Source organism: Dicentrarchus labrax, unplaced genomic scaffold (genome assembly GCF_905237075.1).
Source record: "Dicentrarchus labrax unplaced genomic scaffold, dlabrax2021, whole genome shotgun sequence".
Lineage (NCBI taxonomy): Eukaryota > Metazoa > Chordata > Actinopteri > Moronidae > Dicentrarchus > Dicentrarchus labrax.
In genome coordinates, this window is record NW_026136702.1 from 17721661 (window position 1) to 17742548 (window position 20888).

The 20888-nt window shown below is 38.3% G+C and overlaps 1 non-coding gene across 1 annotated transcript; it reads right to left on the bottom strand.

The window, feature by feature from the left end:
* Positions 1–14845: 14845 nt before the first annotated feature.
* Positions 14846–14918, bottom strand: trnaf-gaa (transfer RNA phenylalanine (anticodon GAA)). Its single transcript has one exon. It is a non-coding gene; the product is annotated as a tRNA-Phe (tRNA).
* Between the last annotated feature and the right edge of the window lie 5970 nt (positions 14919–20888).

Here is a 20888-nt window from a genome sequence, read left to right on the forward strand (position 1 = left end):
ACAAATTGCAAAGTTTATCCAGCAAAGTGTGCAAAATTTACAAAACTGCGGTAAGCAGCACAGAGTATAATTTAACATATACAATGTCAACTAGATTTGGTTGACATTGTATTGTACATGTTAATTATTTAACATGTTACAGAATACTTAACTTAAATGTTTCAGCTTGAGTGAGTTTCTCCAATAATATAGAAAAATAAAAATGATCTACTGGTTGCTTGTAAGATTCTAAATAAATAACAATGTTTAAATTGAAAGTTTGGACTTATCGTCCTGTTTAGTGTTTCCTCAAGTTTATAGTTTAGGTGAACCCATGAAGATCGGTTACAATACCATTAGACTACGCATCTTAAAGAATGAAATTTGAGACTATACAATACAAAACACTTTGCATATCCCCACTGGTTGCACCTGGAGGTTGTAGTGGCATTGTAGTAGGTGCTTCACCATCTGCTGCTTGGCACAGATCTGGACTCTACTGAGTGCATTCTTCTGTTTTCGTATGATTTATAGTGCAGTTATTTACAGGAAATATTCGCACTAAAGTTTTGAAAAACTAGAGAATATAAAAAGTTACACAGATTGGCAATCATTTGAAATTAAAAAGGTTTTTGTTGTTGTAGGTTTGGATTAATATACTTCATGGGATTTTTAACGTGTGTATCCTTGTTTCCTTCCTAACATCCTTCATCAGTCTTAAATTATTATGACTATTATTTTTAGTCATTTAAATTTACACCCTGTCTTCCCACCATTATCATCCCTTATTGTATCTGTCTTTTATCCATCCTTGCCTGTCTCTCACTCCTCTTTTTCTCCATCTCTCCTCCCCTCCTTTCTTCCTTGGTTTGTTCCAATCATTGTTATTCTGTACACCACCAGCTGCAAGGCAAGTAATCTGATGGACAAAATGGCTGCCATGTGTGTATATGTACAGTATGTGTGTGTGTGCAGGTGAAAATAGCTGTTCTAAACCTTGTGTATGTGTGTTGATGTGGCACTGAATAGCCATAACAAGGCAATTCCTCTTGTGTCACTGGAGTCCATTAACTCTCCACCTTCTATGCCCGCAGTGTGTGTGTGTGTGTGTGTGTGTGTGTGAGTGTGTGTTTCCTGACAAATGCACTTTACCGATGCACAGGTAGGAGGGCACTTGGACTGAAGGGTGCATTTGTTTGTTTGCTGCTGCATGTGTGCAAATGTACCAAGACAGGTGGTGTGTGTGTGTGTGTGTGTGTGTGTGTGTGTGTGTGTGTGTGTGTGTGTGTGTGTGGTCCTTCATGTGCACTGAGGTGTGTTTTATGAACTGACATGAATTTTTTGGGCGCAGTTTGGAAGCCTCTGTTCCTTTCAAAATTACTTTCTGCACAAACAACATGTAATGCAGTTTTCAGATAATAGATTTTTTTTCCCTTTGCTTTTCATTTTACTATAAATCACAACTCTTTAAAGAAAAAAGGATTTGCACAAAAATGTATCATTAATTACACATTGCTGTTGCAAAATATAGGGTTTATATGAATGTATAGGGAGATTGGGTAGCAAGGATGACATTCTAAAACAGGAAAAGCATGCATTCATCAATTAGTCAATGTCAATTTCAAATTCAAATATCCAATTTACACTTGGTCACTTCATACATCTTGTACAGACCAGTTCGCTATCAGATATATATATATATATATATATTAAAAAAAGGTAAAATACACTCAAGAAGCATTCAAGACAGTTTGCACAACATAAATGCAGCTGTCTTTCCATGACACATACATAATCCTTTCTCCTCCCATTTGTAACTATTTAAGTAAACAGCTGACACTTAAATCTGGATCCATTGTTTTCACTGTTTAACTGAATGATATGGGTAAGAGAGCGGCATCAGTGAGAGCTTTTTGTCTTCCTTGTAGCCCTGTGCTTGTGTTATCTCCTACAAATTTCTGATCCCAGAAGTGATTTATTCTACTGATGCAACATAAAGCCTGTTGAAAAAGGCTCAGACGTCTTCTTTTTTTCAATAACACACATTTGGAAAAGCCATTTCCACTGCAAGCCTTCTGCTCACCCCTGCTTTCTGTTGCAGTAAATGAAACAACATAAATATGGCAACTACATGCAATAGTCATTTTGACTTAAAATAGCAGGCTAAACACAAGTGTTACCAATTATACTAATTAAGATTAGGTTCCATTCAGGTCAAACAGAGTCAGGTTGCTGCTATTGTGCATGTTGGCTCACTGGAAAGGCTCTTCTACACTAAATGGAACAGAGCCTTAATTGGAATTATTGGTAAAACCTGTGATTACACTATTTCATGTCAAATGGCTGCTGTGAAAAAGGTCTATTGGAAAGATGTGAGCATAATTACCACTCACAATCTACACAGTTGATATGACAGTCAGGCTTTTCAGAATCTGGTTAAGGATAAACAAAAGTGTATTTAATTTCATGTGGATTTTATCTGGATATGAGATACTTGAAGTGACAAGTGTAAATGGGGCCAAACCTTAGTTGAATTTGACAAGTTGCCTTTGTACATTGTTGTCTTAAACCTTTGTTTTGTTGTCAGATAACGTGCTGAACTGTTGTACTGGATGCAAAACTCTTTATTAATTTCTTCCCACAATTAAATATTTCACGTTCCTTAACACTGATATCCACTGAACTCTACATCCAGATGCACAACAACGTACAATGCTTGTGTTGATGAAAATCACATTATTTATATATGCTAATATGCGCTAATATTCAAGTAACCAAGATCCTCAAAATGCTTGTACTGTGCAAAAAAATATTCTAGGATTGTGTTTTGCATCATTGTCAAATCTAATGAAGCTGTTTTTGTAGAAGCCAGTGGAAATATCTTCCAATGCTCAGGAGCTCAGCTGCTGTGTTGTTGTTGTTGTTGTTGTTGTTGTTGTTGTTGGCAAAGGGAATATTACTCAATTCCAATTAGCAGAAATTAATTTGACTGATTTAAACAGGGAGTCAATAGAATGCCAGGTCATATCGTTTCATTACAACCAAACACACCTTCAATCAGAGTGTGGGACTGATCAGGGAAACCACCTGGTTTAGTGATAAACCATGCCTGCACCATTAAAGATATTCCACTCTTGAACTTGTGTTGGCAATTTTATTTATGAACATTGAATTTATGTTTGGCTTTTGTTGTTGTGAATTGTCCAATTAGTATCTTATTTACAGTTTGATTTCCTTATAGTAAGTTTAAAAGCATTTTATCTTCCATAATGGCTGTCTCACTTTACCTTATTATGTGTCACATCATAATATATAAAAGTAAATATGTGACCTGGGGTTCTCTGTACTATATGTACACTGCTTCATCAGCAATACCAAATACCTTTGGTAGCAAATTAAAGTAGATTTGCGAGACCTCTGAGGCCTCCTCTGCCTGTAGAGTTAGACATGTGGTGCTTCTGTGCAGATATGCAGAGGTCCTAGAATAAAAACATGCATATTGGAACATCAGAGCTATCAGCAAGCAGGTATACTCTAGTTAAAAGTAATACAGAATTGCATCTGGCATTATTGAGGAGTGGCTGCTAAACCTGAGTGACAAATTAAATCACTGATAACAGCTGTGAAAGGTCTCAGCTGCCTGGAGTTAAGGGAAATGTCCCTCCAAATGATGCTGAAGTTACCACTGCTTGTTCACAATGGAAACATGCAGATTAATGGTATCTTGACAGTAATTGCATTTGACCCCCTCTGAGGAGGCACTTTTTGTCATTTGATTTGATTTGACTGTAACTTGTTGGTTGCAGCCAAGAGTTATTTTGCTGCTTTTTCATTGGTAAAACATCTATACATTTATATGCAAATCAGTGGGTTTGTGTTTGCAACTGTTTAGGATGATCATCAAGGATAATAGCCAACTGATACATTTTACAAAGTGCAAGTGCAGTAGATAGTGCTTTTGTCTTTGTCACCTCATCACTGCAGTCACGATATTACTGTAGAAGTAAGGCAAAACACAAAACGTAAGCAAAAATTTAGTTTGTACACAAACACATTTTATACACCAAGGAAAACTCACTTTCAGAGATTGCCATAAAGTTCCGGAAGAGCTACTAAATGCACACTGTTGTTTTTCTAAAAGCTTCCTCAGAAAGTAACAGTGGGGTTGTCTCTCTTGAAGGGATATTGCACAGTTTTCAGCAAAAGTTAATGTTCATCATACTAATCTAACCAAATTTATTTTTTTATTTTTTACCCAAGTACACACACTCTCTGAGACATAAAACAGCGACTGAGTGCCCTGGAAGCCTGACAGGACTGAGGTCTACGGTAGGGACTCGAATGCAGAGACTGGATCACATAAAAGCCCATCTAGATCTTAGACTGTCTATTTCACCAGCACTGCAGGTTAGAGCCTTATCCTTAGAACCGATCTGAGGTGTATGCTGCAAATATCTTCATGGCTCTTGCACCATTTGAGGCCTATCAGAGCTGGGTGAAGAGGCTGAACTGGAGTAGGACGAATAGATAATCAGAGTTGCCAGGAAACATAAAGGAGATGGTTCATGTGACTCAAAGATTCTCAGAGCTGTCAGGGGTACAGGATCAGGGATCAATGATTATATATTATTATATTTTTTTATAGATTATTTTGGCTCTACAATAAGTAAAATATGTCTGTGCAAAAATGTCTGATCATCAGATCAGTTTTGTTACATTAAATAAAAAAACACTTTATATTGTGTCACTGGCTGAAATAACCACACAGAGGAGGTGCAGTAAGTGAAAAGAAAAAAAAGCCACCTGGTTGGGTGGTCTATGGGTATGAAGTCAAAAACTGATCCAGTAGTACACATTAGTGGCTTAAACCTGTGGGCTTACAATTATGTCTTTGGTAATTGTGAGCATAAACGTAGTGAGATTGTTTTTCCCACCATAGTAGCTTGAATCTTCCTTTAACTTAACGCTTCCAACCATAAAACAAACTGGAAAGTCTCTCATGAGCTGTGACTGCATTAAGATACAGTGTGCAGTTGGAGGAGCCTGGATGCTGTTTTGGCCTAAGGCTTTTAAATCACTGAACACTGAACACATAACACATCACTGAACACATTTCTCAAAATGCTTGAGAGAGACTCCCCAGAACAACAAGTTTTCACATGACATTTGGGGATCTCGCCTTTTCTTTTAACATCTGAGTATGCACCTCTAACCATCACGGGAATCTTTTACCAAAACTGCAACTTATATATGCTGAAACTCAGGATCAAACCATGGACCTTTAGAACTTCAGTCTAATGCTCTCCCAACTGAGCTAAAGCTAGTGAACATTCATTTGTATAAGAAGGGGAAGGAGGAGAGAAAGGGGGAAGAAAGGGGGAGAAAAGGGGAAGAAATTCCAGCAAGTTGCAGGTTCGAATCCAGACCAGAGCAAATAAACAGATTTTATTTTTCAGTTTGCTTGTTTTACAATCAATTCCTTATCTTTTCATAAAGTTTTGTCATTTTTGAAGTAAATTATTAAAAACTTTGTCCAAAATAAAAATATTTGTCCATTTAAAGGCATTTACTTATGCAATTGTGTCCTATATGTTAATTTGGGGGATATCATTCATACCATATTGTAATTGTAATGTCTCATTCAAACTGCAAGCAGCTTCTTGATATTAAACTTCTACATAACATTATCTTGGTCCAACAATACATGACAAATAACTACTACAAAAACAACTCTTGCCTTTCTTAGTCCATTTCTAGAATGGAGCTGTAGGTGGAAGTCAGAGAAGCTTTGATGTCTTCCAGCCTGGTAAGAATATCTTCGCTGTAAACAGTGAGGAGCCATTTGTAAGTTGGTACTGGCACAAGTGGTGGAGGTTTTTGCCAGGTCACTGGTTGCAGGCCAAGTTTGTTCAGGAAAGCAGCACCCTCTGAAGTGAATCGATTAATACGTTCTAGATACTCCTCACTGTGGCTCTCCTCCAGCTGATTGATAACTCTAACAGGTCCATTCCCTTGGCCCCTCTCACGCAACAAGCGGATGACCTTGATGTCACAGGCATGCCTTAGAAAAAACAATTGAAAAGACATATTTTCAGGTATTTATATTTTCTAATACACCAAATACCAACAAAAGCCTGCAGAAGTATTTTCTCAGACATAAGTGGATAGAATGGCAAATATTATTACTTGCGTGTGAGGATAATTCTGAACTCTGAACGATGGGCCCGGTCCAACTGCTGGAGCACAGCATGACCCCAGGACAAGTAGCTAGATCGACATCTGGTGCAAATTAGGGTTTCTGTGACCCCGTTGTAATAGCATAATAGCAATCACACAACTGATGCCCAGTACAATCGGGTGTTGGAGCCTGATGGTACAAGGTAGCTGGTCGAGGGGGATGGTACCACAGGTCTAGGTGGTCTTTCAACTCCAGTTTCCCTTTTGTACCCACCCTAAAAAGTGCTTCCGCCACCCATTTGCGGTCCTGTTGGGGCATGGTCTGTGGCCATAGTAATGGGAGGTCCGCTAGTTCTGGCTAAATTGAGAGAATAAGTTTAAGAAACAGAGAAAGCATTAATTGATAATGCCATGTATAAATTTTTCATGGCATCTTACTGTGGTCCGTGTTGCTAGTGGAAGGAAGAATGAAGACGAGGGCTCGATGATGGGCTGATGGGCAGATGAAGTTTGAGGAACAGCGGGTGGGCATGAGACTGTTGTGCAACTTGGGATATGTGTCTGTGGAACCTGTGGAGTCTATAAATGAAATAATATGTGACCTGCTCCATCATTTTGAGTCACTTTGACCCAGAAACACATTTTGAGTTTTCTTCATGGCTGTAAAGAGGAAAGTCTCAGCTTTATGGTGATACCAAAATTATTTTTCTACTCCAAAAATTGTATGAGACACGTTCTTCCAAAGGTCGACTGTCACCAAACCTTGTTTTTGAGAAAAAGCGCTCTAAAGATAGCAATCAACATTCCGCCATATTCCAAATGAATTGAAAGACATTTTTGGACAGTTTATATTCAAATAAATAAACTTTACTGCTTTACTGCTTTACATCATTATAATCAGAGACATTGTATGCTACCATCGGGTCAGCCACGAGTGGAATATCTTCCTCCTGGCCTCCGTCACACTCACTTTCTTCGCCATCACGATCGGAGCCGGCCGGTGTCGGTAGCGCGAAATACCGGAGGTCGAGCCGCCGCTGTCACTCTCACTCTCAGCTGCCGGTGCGGTGAAAAAGTCCGTAATAAGGTCGATCCAGTTGGCGTCTGAAGTAGCATGTCTTACAGGAATTGAATTTAAAAGTCGAGCAATTTCGTCGTCGCGAAAATTAATTTTGTCTAGGCTGTCAATCTGTCAATCTGTCTCTGTGTCGATCTAAACTGACAGTTGACAGATGACGCAGATGACACAAACACGCTAGCCAGTGTTTTGAACTCTGACACCTGTTTCGTTTTATTTATGCTAGCTATATTTATCCTTTGTATTTTACATTAATTTTGACATGGTATGAAAGCTGAGACTTTATTTAATTAGAAACATGTAAAAACTGAAAATAGCCCAAAATTGTATTTTCTTGTAAAAACGTGTTTCTACACAAACGGGCCGCTGCGACATCCGACTCATTTTGATGGAACGCGTCACATATTACTGTGTAGAATTTTAATGAAATAAAGTTGTATACTTATGTCTATTTAATTTACATGTATTTCTTTTTCAATTTAATACAGTTAGATTATTACCTGAGGGATTTTCCTCTGCACAGACAAATTTGGTTTGGCCACATGTGAGCCCCCAAATCTATGCTTTTCAAACTGTTAACAAAGGGTTGGTCATTGTCAACCTTATGTGAAATTTATGGGTCTAAAACCTGCACCGCTAAAGCAGAAATATATGTATGTATGTATGTATGTAATAACATGCTACTAACCATGGATAATGTCAGTCTGGGTCTTTTGGCAGGACTGCTGGACAGGTCACTGTTCCTGGGGGTGGAGGGTGTGGGAGTATCTGCCGGACTGCTCCTGGAGGAAGATGGTGTGGGTGGAGCAGACAGCTCACTGTTCCTGGGGGTGGAGGGTGTGGGAGTATCTGCTGGACTGCTCTTGGAGGAAGATGGTGTGGGTGTAGCAGATAGCTTGCTGCTCCTGGAGGTGGAGGGCATGCCCTGGCCAGGGATGGCATCCACTTTTGGAGGATGACCCTGCAATATGTGCATTAAGACATACCAGACAAAGAGTATTTAGAGACACACCAGTATATTCTCCATCCTGTCTAATGCTTTTTTAGAAATGTTGGATAATTGATGGCACCTTATGAAATCCACATGAGCATGTATGAAGAGTGCTCCAAAGAGTGGCCTGTCCCTTTGAGAGTAGAGGGCACTTTTCTATCTGTAACCATAAAAAAATATTATGCCTATGACTAGTTTGTGTGTGTGATCTCAAAGCAGCTAGAGGCCAATACATATATACAGTATTACATTTAAAAATTTGTATTAAGAGAAAAATCGACTTGTCTATCATGTCTTATCTACACACAAACAACATGGAATACCACAAACAATCCGATTTTATATACAATGAAGCTGAATCATTTACCTTCTGGTACATAACATACCATCTTTTTTGTCTAGGAGCAGGTCCCTCCCCAGATGGCCACACTCCTAAACTAGCGAATCTCTCCAAGCGAGAGACTTGACTGGCCCCTTCCTATTAGCTACTAGCTACTAAGTGTTTACAGAAAGCATCACATCTCAGATATTGCACGTGTATCTTACACTAATCGAATTTATGTGATTTCAAGTGACGCTGTCATAAATAATAGCACTAAAAATAACCGTGGTGGCTAGTGTCTACACTCAAAAAAGTGAACTCTGTGAGTTGTTGAATTAAATAAATGATCCTATATTACATTTAATTAACGTTTCTGTGTTTGGTTTTAAAACCAAGTCCACTTTAATAAGTTTAACTTAAAATGAAAACTTCTCAAAGCAAAAGAAGCCAGCTAAGTAAATTCAACATAACACTGTTGAGTGAATTGCACAATCAAACTAAGAATGCTCTAGATGGCTTTCTGCGCATGCTCAGAAGCTGATTCCACAAACTCCACTGTTGCTGTGTGCAAATTGGCGGGCGAATGTGTTCTCGGTCAAGATCTTACCCTGCTTTCATCAAATGACATCTATCTCTGTCTGAGTAAGTATATTTTTTGATGTTGGAACATTTGTGGATGGTTAGAGAGTGATATTGGTGGTGCTACTTTACTTGTCTGGCGAAAATCCAGCATATATGAGCACATTTTAGCTCATGCTAGCTCGCTAACAAGCTAGCCAATTAACAAAATGCCATATGACAGACATACATTAAAATAACAATTTAACTCTGGAATTCTAGTTTAGCATCTCACCAAATGCAACGTTACATTGGTTTAGTTTTAATGGCATTTTTTTTTTTTTTTTTTTTTTTTGTTAACAATTCATTGTATGGGCAGCAGAGCTCCTGGTAGCAAGGTAGGGTGACCTTAAAAATTGTGTTGGTGGTTTACAAGTTTGGGACCATAAGTTTTTTTAACAGCTTAGTTAAAAACAGTGTCATTAGCTTGTATTTAAGCTGCAGGCCAGCAGCTAATGGTAAGCTAGTTAAGTGACTTTTTTTTTTTTCATGCTAGCGAGTGAGTGAGTGGGCGACCAAGAGTGAGGGAGCTCCGTCAGGACAGACTGCGCTGATCACTCAGAACTGAGTCAGCATTTGCAAAGGAATATAGCTCTGTGTGTAAGTATATTATGGGCCAAATTTTGTGATAAAATATACTATGCAGTCACAGTGCCTTTGAGGAAAACAGAGTTTGAAAAATACGTCAGATGTTGCTGTATGTTGTGACAGAAAAGTGACTTTTGGACCGTTGTTTAGCCTTAGCCTGAATGATAATACAAAGGAAATTTTAAACTAGTATGATTAGTTTTCCACCACTACGTAACTGTTGCTGCCTGCTTCAGAATTGGGGCAGACGCACAATAACGGTCTACTGGTTACCATTCTGCTTCTTTAGCCTTATGTTCTCACTACAGCTGTTTTGACACTACTGAACTACATAGCTGTTAAATGATTGGCTGTTTGCCTGTCTCTCATATCATTCAGGGATATGATAGGCTGTTTGAATGAGCAAGGCAGGGAGCACACGTCGGACTGTCAGATGATTGTACTGCAGGAGTTTTAAAAACATTACTCATGTAAAATATTCCCAAATATTTTAGAAGAACATTTATTTCTGCATGTATATGTTTATGAATACAAAAGGCTCTTCTGTATCATTAATAATACATAACTAAATGTGGATGATAGAGTCCTGGAAAATGCATGAAAATATTGATAATATTACTAATGAATAGCCAATTATATATAAAACAAAGAATGCTTTCTTTACCACACCCAGAGCTGGTTATGTGTTGAATGATATATCACTTTCAGGTTTCAGTGCTATCCCAACTGTAAAACTAAACATGTGTTTGCTCTCAATATGTTCAAGTTATAACTGTTTGCTTATCATAAGTCTAACTGATATTAAATAGACTGTATTTATATTTTACAGGTCTTCCATACATTTGTGAGCTTGAGGACTGGACAGTCTGCATTTGTTTGTGGCTCTTCAGTAGTGGTAAGTACAGTTACGAAGTAATACATCCAGACTTAACCTTTAAGTATCCACAGATGTTCAAATCTAATACTGTATATGGGATAGTATTTTTTTTTTTTTTGGTTGTGTTTCATTTCCAGCGTTATGAATGTGGAAGTGTAAAGAGTGTGCTGCAGAGGAAACGACAAGGTATCAGTTATTGAAGCACTATAGGTTAAAACATGGCCACTTTGGCCGCAAACACCCTTATCCATGCACATATTCAAATTGCCTGTGCACATTTAAAACTTGGAATGCACTGCGAAGTCACCTGGGTAGATCACATTTTGATCAGACCTCTCAAATATCAGTAGATTGCACAACATTCAACTGCCACCATTGTTCAAATAGCCACATTGCTTCATTGAAAGAATTTTTAACTCATGTTAATAGCCATCTAAAAAAACATGAAACTATATGTTGCATTTTTGAGAATTGTTCCTTTCAAACAAATATTTACGGAACATATCAAACCCACAAGAACAGAAAACACAGGACATATACACTGAATGATTTAAAAGCTGGAATTGTGAAAAATGCCACAGCAGATTCATTAAATTGTTCTTTTGGAGGATCTTCACCCAAAGGTGAAAATTAGAATTATGAATTTATTAAATGCAAGGTGAACTGTCTTTATTCATGTGATGTAATTTTCCAGAAAAGCATTGTGTCAAATTTGTTGTACTGCAAGCATGTGGTGGTCATTGGAACTGGGTAACAGAATCATATCTGTGAAAATTATAACTTTTGGGAAAAATAACTAAGGGATATCCTTGTTGTAGTCCTATATTGCATTAATTTAATGATCCACACAATACCTGATCATGTGACAAAATTTTCATCTTAGGAAGTCACAATAACATTTCGTTAGTCCAGTAATTTGATTATTATTGCCTTTGAGCTGTATTGTGTTGATATTTTTATACTTTGTTAAATGTCTGTAGGTAGAAGCAGAGTTTACTCGCATCACCACTGTACCACTGAGATCGAAATTCATGCAACAGCTGGATCATCATTCTACACGGCTGATTACAATCTTCAAAAGAAAAGGAGGAGCAGCAGGGCGGAAAATAAGGACTATCATGGCAGACTTGGATAAGGTACTTTTTATTTAATTTATTTTTTATGATGAAGACGAACCAGCTGGCCACTGTAGGGCGGAAATTAGTAGTCTGACCAGTTTGGCTGAGCAGTGATGATCTGTAGTGGTAATTGCTGCACAATGCAATACCAATATAACTACTCTTACACACTTCCCTTGTTCTCTGCTGTAGAATGATGCTGTTGAAACAAGAAGAGCCTGTGTACTGAAAGCACTAATGGTTTACCTCAATGAAGACCCTGAAAATCTCATAAGAGAGTACATGGTAAGTATTTTGGCCTTTGGTTTCTACTGTACTTTCTCTCCAGAAACTGAAAATGTGATTGTTATTTTAGAAGTTTTTGACAAGTCTATCACACAGACGAATAAGATATCATGCAGGCTTAGGGTACACACACAAAACTTCTTAGCAGGCAGTTCCTTAGTGTCTTGGATCCAAACATGACATTTATGGACAACAAGAAAAATGCATCAGATTGCCTGACATTCTAACAGACAGAAAGATTTGGGACATGCTTCCATAGTAAAATTCCCTCATTGAAATCACATTAAAAGCAGTTTGTGAACTACTGTCTTAAGGTATTATTGGAGGCTGGATGGATAATAAATGGTGTGTATATTGTAACTGAAGGTGTATTTGTTCTGTTTTTGAGGATGTTGAAGACAACCAGGAGGCTATGGACCAGACAGTCCTGGGAATCTTTGCCATAAAGATGGAAGGTGCAGAGTTTACAGATGGCCTGGCAGATGTTGGAATAATCATTGAAGGTGTGGAAGTGCTCCATGACCTTGATAACACTGCAAATGCAGTCGCCATTTTGTTTGGCCTCATGTACTCACTGGACCTGAGCTATCCAACAAACCTGAAGTACACATTTGAGGTTCTGCAAAAACTTGTGATGGAACTAGATGGTAACAAACTTTCAACAAAGGCTCAAGTGCTAAAGAACAAACTATTTGAAGGAACATTTTAGAGTGTAGTGCTCCTGAGCAGCACAGAGGAAACTTGGAGGACAAATTCCATCCCAAACCATCTGGCAGAAAACTGATTTTTGGATCTGCATGTTGAACTGTGAACTGTGAAGAGTGGATCAGATGAACTAAATGTTTAACAGAGTTGAGAAAATGTTTACAAAAAGAGACAATAACAAACTTGAAAAACACAAATGAGAAGTTTGAATTCACGTCAGCTGCAGAAGTGGAGATCAACAATGTGAAATGGAGAGTGATGGGTGAATATTGAAAGTTGTAGCAAGGAGGATGAGAGAAACAAATCGAAATCGTGTTTATGGTGCTGTGATCAAACGTTGACCAAGTTCCTGTTCATAAGATTTGGTACTGTCTGTTGAAAATGTACGTTGGACTACTTTTTTTTTTTTTCCTTTTTTTTCCTTTGTGATTTAATTTTAGAAAACACTGCACTGATTTGTTTGTTTTTTTACCCCTACAATGCTGAAGTGGCAGGGAGGAAAAGATCATTTTGAAGTATTTTTACTTGACATTTGTTCACCCTATTCATGTAGATGGTTCTACATGAATAGGATGGATCTTTAAAAAATCAGTATCTAATGTTTCATTGTACAGTGTTCAGTAATTGTGAGGGGAAAAAAGCCATGTTCATTCTGCCTGCTTCTTAAAGAATATAGCTTTAAGTTTTGGTTTGGTTTTGTAGGTCCTATAAGAGATTTTTGTTTTCATTGGGCATTTTATACAAATTTAACTGTAAACAAAATTGAGTATTTTATAGCATAAAAAACATTTTAATATAAACATTTTTATTTAGAAATGGGGAAATAAAAATAAGCTATACATGTTGAAAAATGGTTTGTTTGATATGCAGGAGCAATTTTAAGGTATAACTCACGCAAATTCAAAGTTTGTGGTTTAAAATTTGTTTGTTTGTTTTGTTTGTGATTGTTGTAGTTTTCCATTGGCAATAAATAATATTTTTCACAGAACTAAGGTATTGTAATTTGAATTTACTTAACTACATTGTGTGGAAATTGTTGACATAACTAGGTTTAGTAAGTCCAACATTATTCACTAGCTTGATAACAATGAAAACTATGTAAGTACTGATTATTCAAGTCAGTTTAGTTGGAACTACAAGGGGTTGTTCAATTAGTGTTACTCAATGCAGCTGAGTTACACATAAATTAGTGAGTTAGGTCAGTGTAATGAATGCCTGTTTAGTTAGCTGAACACTGCCTGATCAATTAAGACTAACTTGACCAGATAATATTGAAGTTACTTAATACAGTCTTGTTGGTTTCACATAAGTTCATTATTTTCTCTGTAATTATAGTATTAAATTAGTTTGAACACAACACAGTTTTGTGGAAATTGTTGACATAACTATATTAAGTACATTGAACAAATTATTTTTTTGAGTGTATGCTAACTTCTTACAAAATTAAACAAAATAACATTATCTCAAGCGGTATACCACAATAATACCACCAGATGGTATTATTTACTGTCTGTTAGCTATTGAGACACTCAAACTAAGCCATTGCATTTGACAAAATATGTACAACACACCTGTTTAGTGGATGGCGACGAGGGAATGATGGACTATGCACATCGTTTTATTGGATTGCAAAACATTGATCTCGCAATTTAATTGGCGGTACAGTAGATTGTGGAGAGCGACGAGGAATGATGGACTATGCACATCGATTGATTGGATTGCAAAACGTTGATCTCGCAATTTAATTGACGCTTGAAAACATTAAGCCAGGCACACCATTGGACGAGAAGTACGCACCATCCGCTTGAGGGTACCGCAATTTCGGCTCAAAAGCCAACTGTGTTGTGGCCCTGGGCCCAAATGCTAACACCATCCCAAAAATGTTGTACAAAGATTTCGCACAGCAAATACAGTTTTTGGTTCAATGGTCAAAAGTGCAGTGGCCCCTGGCCTATAAGCAGAAGACCGTTCCAAAAGTGATTTAGAGAGATTCCACAGAACAACAACTTTTCACATGACATTTGTGGATCTCGCTTTTTTCTTTTAACATCTGAGTATGCACCTCTAACCATCACGGCAATCTTTTACCAAAATTGAGATCTACATATGCTGAAACCCGGGATCAAACCAGGGACCTTTAGATCTTCAGTCTAACGCTCTCCCAACTGAGCTATTTCAGCTCGAAAGACAATTATGTGGTGGCCCTGTTCGCAAATGCTAACACCATCCCAAAATAGTACAAATATTTTGCACAGCAAATACAGTTTTTGGTTCAATGGTCAAATGTACAGTGGCCCCTGGCCCAAAAGCTATTGACAGTGTCGCAAATGTTTAAGAGACATTTGGGGATCTCGCTTTTTCTTTTAACATCTGAGTATGTATCTCTAACCTTCTCCGCAGTCTTTTACCAAAACTGAGACCTACATATGCCAAAACCAAGGATCAAACCAGGGACCTTAAGTTCTTCAGTCTAACCCTCTCCCAACTGAGCTATTTCAGCTCAAATGCCAATTGTGTGGGGCCCTTGGGCCAAATGCTAACAACCTCCCAAAAATGTTGGGGGTGTAGATAGGTTACATAAAAGTGTACAAGATGAAACATGTGAGAGGGTAGGAGTTGAAAATGTCAAAGACTTTTTATCTGAGCAGGATGCTTACACTCCACACAAACCAGCCAGAGTACATTTTAACAGAAACAGAGTTTTTGTACCACGCCCTTTAAACCAATTTCAAGCAGATCTGTGTGATATACAAGCTTTATCAGAATATAATGATGGGTATAATCATTTATTAACGGTCATAGACGTGTTTTCCAAGTAGGCTTATGTACGAGCTCTGAAGAGAAAAACAGCCGTTGAGGTGGTAAAGGCTTTTGAATCTATTTTTGAAGAAAGTCAGACGCCTGTAAAATTACAAACCAATGCGGGGAAGAATTTTTTAACAACAGTTTTGAGGCTTTGATGAAAAAACACGGTATCATACATTTTTCCACAGCCAGTGACCTCAAGGCTTCTGTGATTGAAAGATTTACTCGTACTTTAAAAGTAGAATGTGGAGATACTTTACGGCAAAAACACCATACCTCAATGTCTTACAAGACTTGTTGAAAAGCTATAATCAAAGCTATCACAGCAGTATTAAAATGAAGCCTTTGCAAGTGACCTTGGAAAATGCCTTCCAAGTGTTTCAAAGCCTGTACGGTACATCCTCAGCCACTCAGAGAAGTGAATTAAAGATGAATTTTAAGAAGGGGGATCAAGTCAGAATATCAAAAGTGAAAGGGGCGTTTGATAAAAAATATGAACAGAGTTTTACGGACGAAGCGTTCACGGTATATGAATGTATTCCTCGTGAACCCCCTGTCTACAAACTGAAAGATTATGATGATGAGATCATAGGTTCCTTTTACGAGGCAGAGTTGCAAAAAGTAAAAATGTATAAAGACAAAGTCTACGCAGTAGAGGAGATATTGAAACGTTTACCATCGGAGGTGAAAAGCAAGCTTTTGTACGTTGGAAAAACTGGCCTGAAATATTCAACAGCTGGGTCAGGGTTTCCGCTTTAAAAAATATATAAAAACAAAGGTGTACTCGAGAGTTGTGTATCATTCCAGCATGTACGGACCGAAGGATAAAGGGTTTTTCATCACCTTGCCTTCAAACGCTAGCCTAGACGTTTTCAAAGATAACAAGATCGCCAGTTACAGGGTGAATTTGGCGCAACATATTGATTTAGAAGGAGACTGGGAGGTTGCCCTGAGATTTCATACCCACACACTTGGTATAACATACCGCAGGATGAAGCCTACTTTCGTTTGAGGATAAATCCCCGAGAACCTGAGACCGAGTCTGTAGTACATTTAAAAAAGTTTAGAGGGGGATATGATAGTAGCATACACCAATTTAAAATAGAGATGGAAGGTTATTTAAGACAAGTTAATTCTGACATCTATCTAAAATACAGTGAAGTTCAAAAGAGATTTGAAGTTCAAGCCGGAGGCCAACACATTTACTCTTTGATCCTCCCATGTCTTACATGATGGGCATGTATCCTGGAGAATGATTCAAATGTGATCGGTTTTTGGCGCCTCTACCTGTGTATGTGAACGTGGGGTTTTACCATATGTATTGTTATAGCGACATTGTATGCCCCCAGCTGGTCGGTATGCTTATGCTACGCTCCTCAGAGTGATAGATATCAAGGGGTCTTACGGTAGTATGATCACAGAGCGCTTCAACCCTGCTTATTATTTACCCGTGTCCAAGCAACACATTGAAAATATTCAGATCGAGCTAAAATCGGATCAAAACAAGCCGATGAGATTTATGTACGGGAAGACTATTGTGACGCTTCACTTTAGACCAAAAACTTAAAAAGGCGTCTACACGTACATCATTCAGTATCACCTGAACTACGACAGTAACGGTATCAAGTGATACATAACACACACACAAAAAAATAAAAATGGCACTGGTAGGTATGAGAGAGGATCCTCACCGTTTTGTAAATTATTATGAGAGTCAAGTAGGTGGGACTTTACATGGATTTTATGGGGCGCCTTTTATGTATGGACGTGCTCTAGGATCTCTATTCTCCAAATTGTTTCGTTTTGTGGCCCCTCTGTTAAACAGAGGTTTTTCTATCGCTAAACCCCATCTTAAGGTGGCAGCGGGCAACATTGCTACAGATGTGTTCAGCCGTGCTGTGGGGAGAATGACGTCCAACGATCAGACACAAGAGGGGTCAGGCGGTAGTACTGCATCTTTTATCTCTGCCATAGGGCATGCGGATTATCTCTCAATAGTGTACTTCTTGTACTTGTACGTCTTACAGCGCTGTACAGCGTTGATGTGCTAAAAAATGGCGATATGGTGTGCAACTTTGTGAGAAAATATCAACGTTGTGTCAAAAATAAAGGCTACACTACCTCGAAACAGGGGAGTTGTTCTTTGCAATTGTTTGAGGATTGTTACAGATAAAAAATGTTGTTAGGTGTTATTCATATGTTTTGTTACATTTTATATTTTCAAAATACTTAAATTGTTTTCAACCGTTTACTCTTGTGCTTTTTTGAGAAAAATAGACTGTAGACTTTTGAAAATGCGTTTAATAAACACTTTATTGATGAAAGACAAAAAAATGTTTTGCGTTACAATTATTTATGATTAAATGTCTATCCACCGTGGGGATAGTTATTTTCCGTTTCCCCTTCCGTGCTTTAGCGCCTAGTAATTCTGTCTCCTCATCTACCGCGACCCTCTCATCTTTATCCAGGGGTTTAATCCAAGGCGGGGTCCTTGTATATTTCTTCTTCTTCTTCCTCATCTGTTTGGCGTGAGCTGTCTGGGGTGTGTCTTGAGGAGTTTCAAAACTGATATTTTGAGCACCGTCCGTGTATGTTTTGATGTGACGTACTGCTCACGAGCATAAGGATTATTCACAGAGGATAAAGGGATGTTCAGCTCTGACAGAGTATTGAGAAATTCTGACCAGCCTGCGGTTGGTGGGGTTCGGGGTTTTGCCTTTTTATAAGATAACGAAAGATGTTTGACTAAATCAATCATATGAGACCCTTTCATGCTCTTTCCCCTATAAACAAATTCACCCCTTGAACTCCAGCCATCTGTGCTTTTGGATAATTTCTTTAAGACATATTCCGCTTTCTTGCGGTCTCGTAGGGGTAGACTTTTCAAAACCTCATTGGCCGTGTGATCCAACCCATCGGATACCTGAGCATCTTGAGACGGTTGCATGTCAGCGTCTAAAAGCTCAGTCTGATCATTCTCCTGCCCCCGCTGTAGAGTCAGAGTCACCCATTGTCCATCTCTCTGATCCTGCTTGGAGAAGGTCAAACATCTTTGCAGTAAAGCGTTGTACTTTAATTTTTTCATAAGAACTCAATCCCTGTTCATTTAATACAGTCGTCATTCTAGCATCCAAATCCTCCGCTGTTTCTCTGATAAAGGCGGTTGAGTGAGACGTTTTAACTGATGGGGTGAGACGAGAAACTGTTTCTGCGCCTTCTTCAAAGACACTTTTTAACAAGTTATCTTCTAGCAATACCCCCTAAAAGATTTCCTATCATAGGTACAACGGCCGCAAGGAGAGGTAAAATGAAACCGCCGGTTTGCTTCTTTAGAGTTTGGTGTTTGCTTTTTAAACTGGCTTTCTTATTAGCCAGAAGTCTGATAACCTTTTTCTGCCTTTTCAGTTTTTTTAAACTGAGACAGGGACAAAGGAATGTTACCCTTCAAAAGATTTAGAGCAATCTCACAAAGTGTCTGAATAAAGTCTGGAGAACCATGACTAAGAATGTCTTTACGTTTCTTGGGTGTAACGTGATACAGAGCCGAGAGTAAGGGCGCATTTCTTTTTATACATGCCAACATGATGGTCTAGGTTGATGTTTTGGGCACATACACGGTTGACTGTTGATGAGGAAGTACACCTGTCCTCAGTCTGTACGGTTCTGGGCAGATGGGTGTGAGATCTACTATTAAATACCCATGATGATCTTCGGCGGCATCTTTAAAACCCTAAGAAATATGCCTTTTGGGATGGAAAGATTTGTTGCGCAAATATATTCATCTGTAGTTTATCCCGGGGGTTTTTAAACATCACCAAATATTTGCTGTTCAAACTAATGGTGCGACTGTGTTTACCCTGATGAAAAACATTTTGTGTCAACATCATGACGCTCATGTTTCTGTGATGCCTGTACTGTGTAAAAATCTTAACCACTTCAGGATGGTTGGAGGCTTGAAAAATAACATTGTCCAAAATAATCACATGTGTTTGATCAGGAGGAAACAGGCTTTCATCTTCAAAAGAATCAGGTAGTCCTTGAACAAATGTAATCTTTTTATTCATCCTTTGCAGTTCACTGTACATTGGTTGAAAGGAGGTATAAATCCACACAAGATTTTCAGGTACAACATTCATCACATGTTCACAGTTTTGTAATACATTTTTTACAAAGTAGGTTTTCCCACAACCGCTGGGACCTACAATCATACAGGAAAAAGGGAATCTGAATCTGGGTTCAAAATCAATTTCCTCCATTACGGCAATGTCTTGGGGGAAAAAAAAAAAAAAAAAAAAAAAAAATAGGTTAATGACCAAAAGGTAGAGTTGAACCGTCACCAAAGAGATGTCTTGTCATATACCACCCTAAACTTTTTCTGGAAGTTTTTTTTTTACACAAAGCCTCTTTTATCACGAGTGATTGTGTGCTGCGGAACGTCAATGCCCCCTTAAAGAATTTTGAATGTAGCCCTCCACCAGCTCTCTGACGCTGTCAATGTTTACCAGCTCACTGCACTCCTGAATTTGTGTAATACCCTTTACGCGCATCACTACCTTTTCCTGGGGGTTTTCCGCAGCACCGGCAGAGTTTCAACAACCGCGGTCCTCAGGCTTCCTTCAACCCGTGTTTGGGTGATGGATACCGGGGTGCGGTTGTAGCTTTGCAGCGCTAGATTCTCCACGTCTTGAATGGCATCCGGCATACTATCGTAGCTGTCGTCCAGACGGTCACCCAGATCTGTAAGTAGTTTTTCACCATTCATATTAACGTGTTTTTTAATAGAATATAAGGACATACAAAATGTGTTTCTTTTTAAATAAAATGTACCTAACACAGTCTGTGTGGGGACGTAACCCGCATCTGCTACTATTTAAAAAGACAAGTTAATAAAAATAAAAAAAGTACTTCTTTGTTAAAGTTTAAGAGCAAACAAGAATACTTACCAGGACAGGGGGCAGGTCGGCGATCCTCTTGGTTAAAGTTATCTTCTAAAATACACAAGTTTTATTTAATATATTAAATTATATAAAGACAAAATACTACATTTAAATTTCAACGGAGCAAAGTTTTTTTTACCACTTGACATCTCGTCTCGTGTTTTCCGCAACAGATAAACACTCGTTCAAACAGGTTATACTTATACCCCAAACATTGTTTATTTTCATAGCGTGTGTGTGGGGTTACTCCCCACACTAAGCAGACAGACTGTCCTGATGTAGTGCATCTAAGAACAAAAACTATCCCTAGGTTTAAAATAAGTGTTTTTAACGTAATTAACTCGGTATCTATGTCTTTTTGTTAATCGGTGAGACTTTGACTCCTTTCAAGCGGGAGGATGAGAGGGA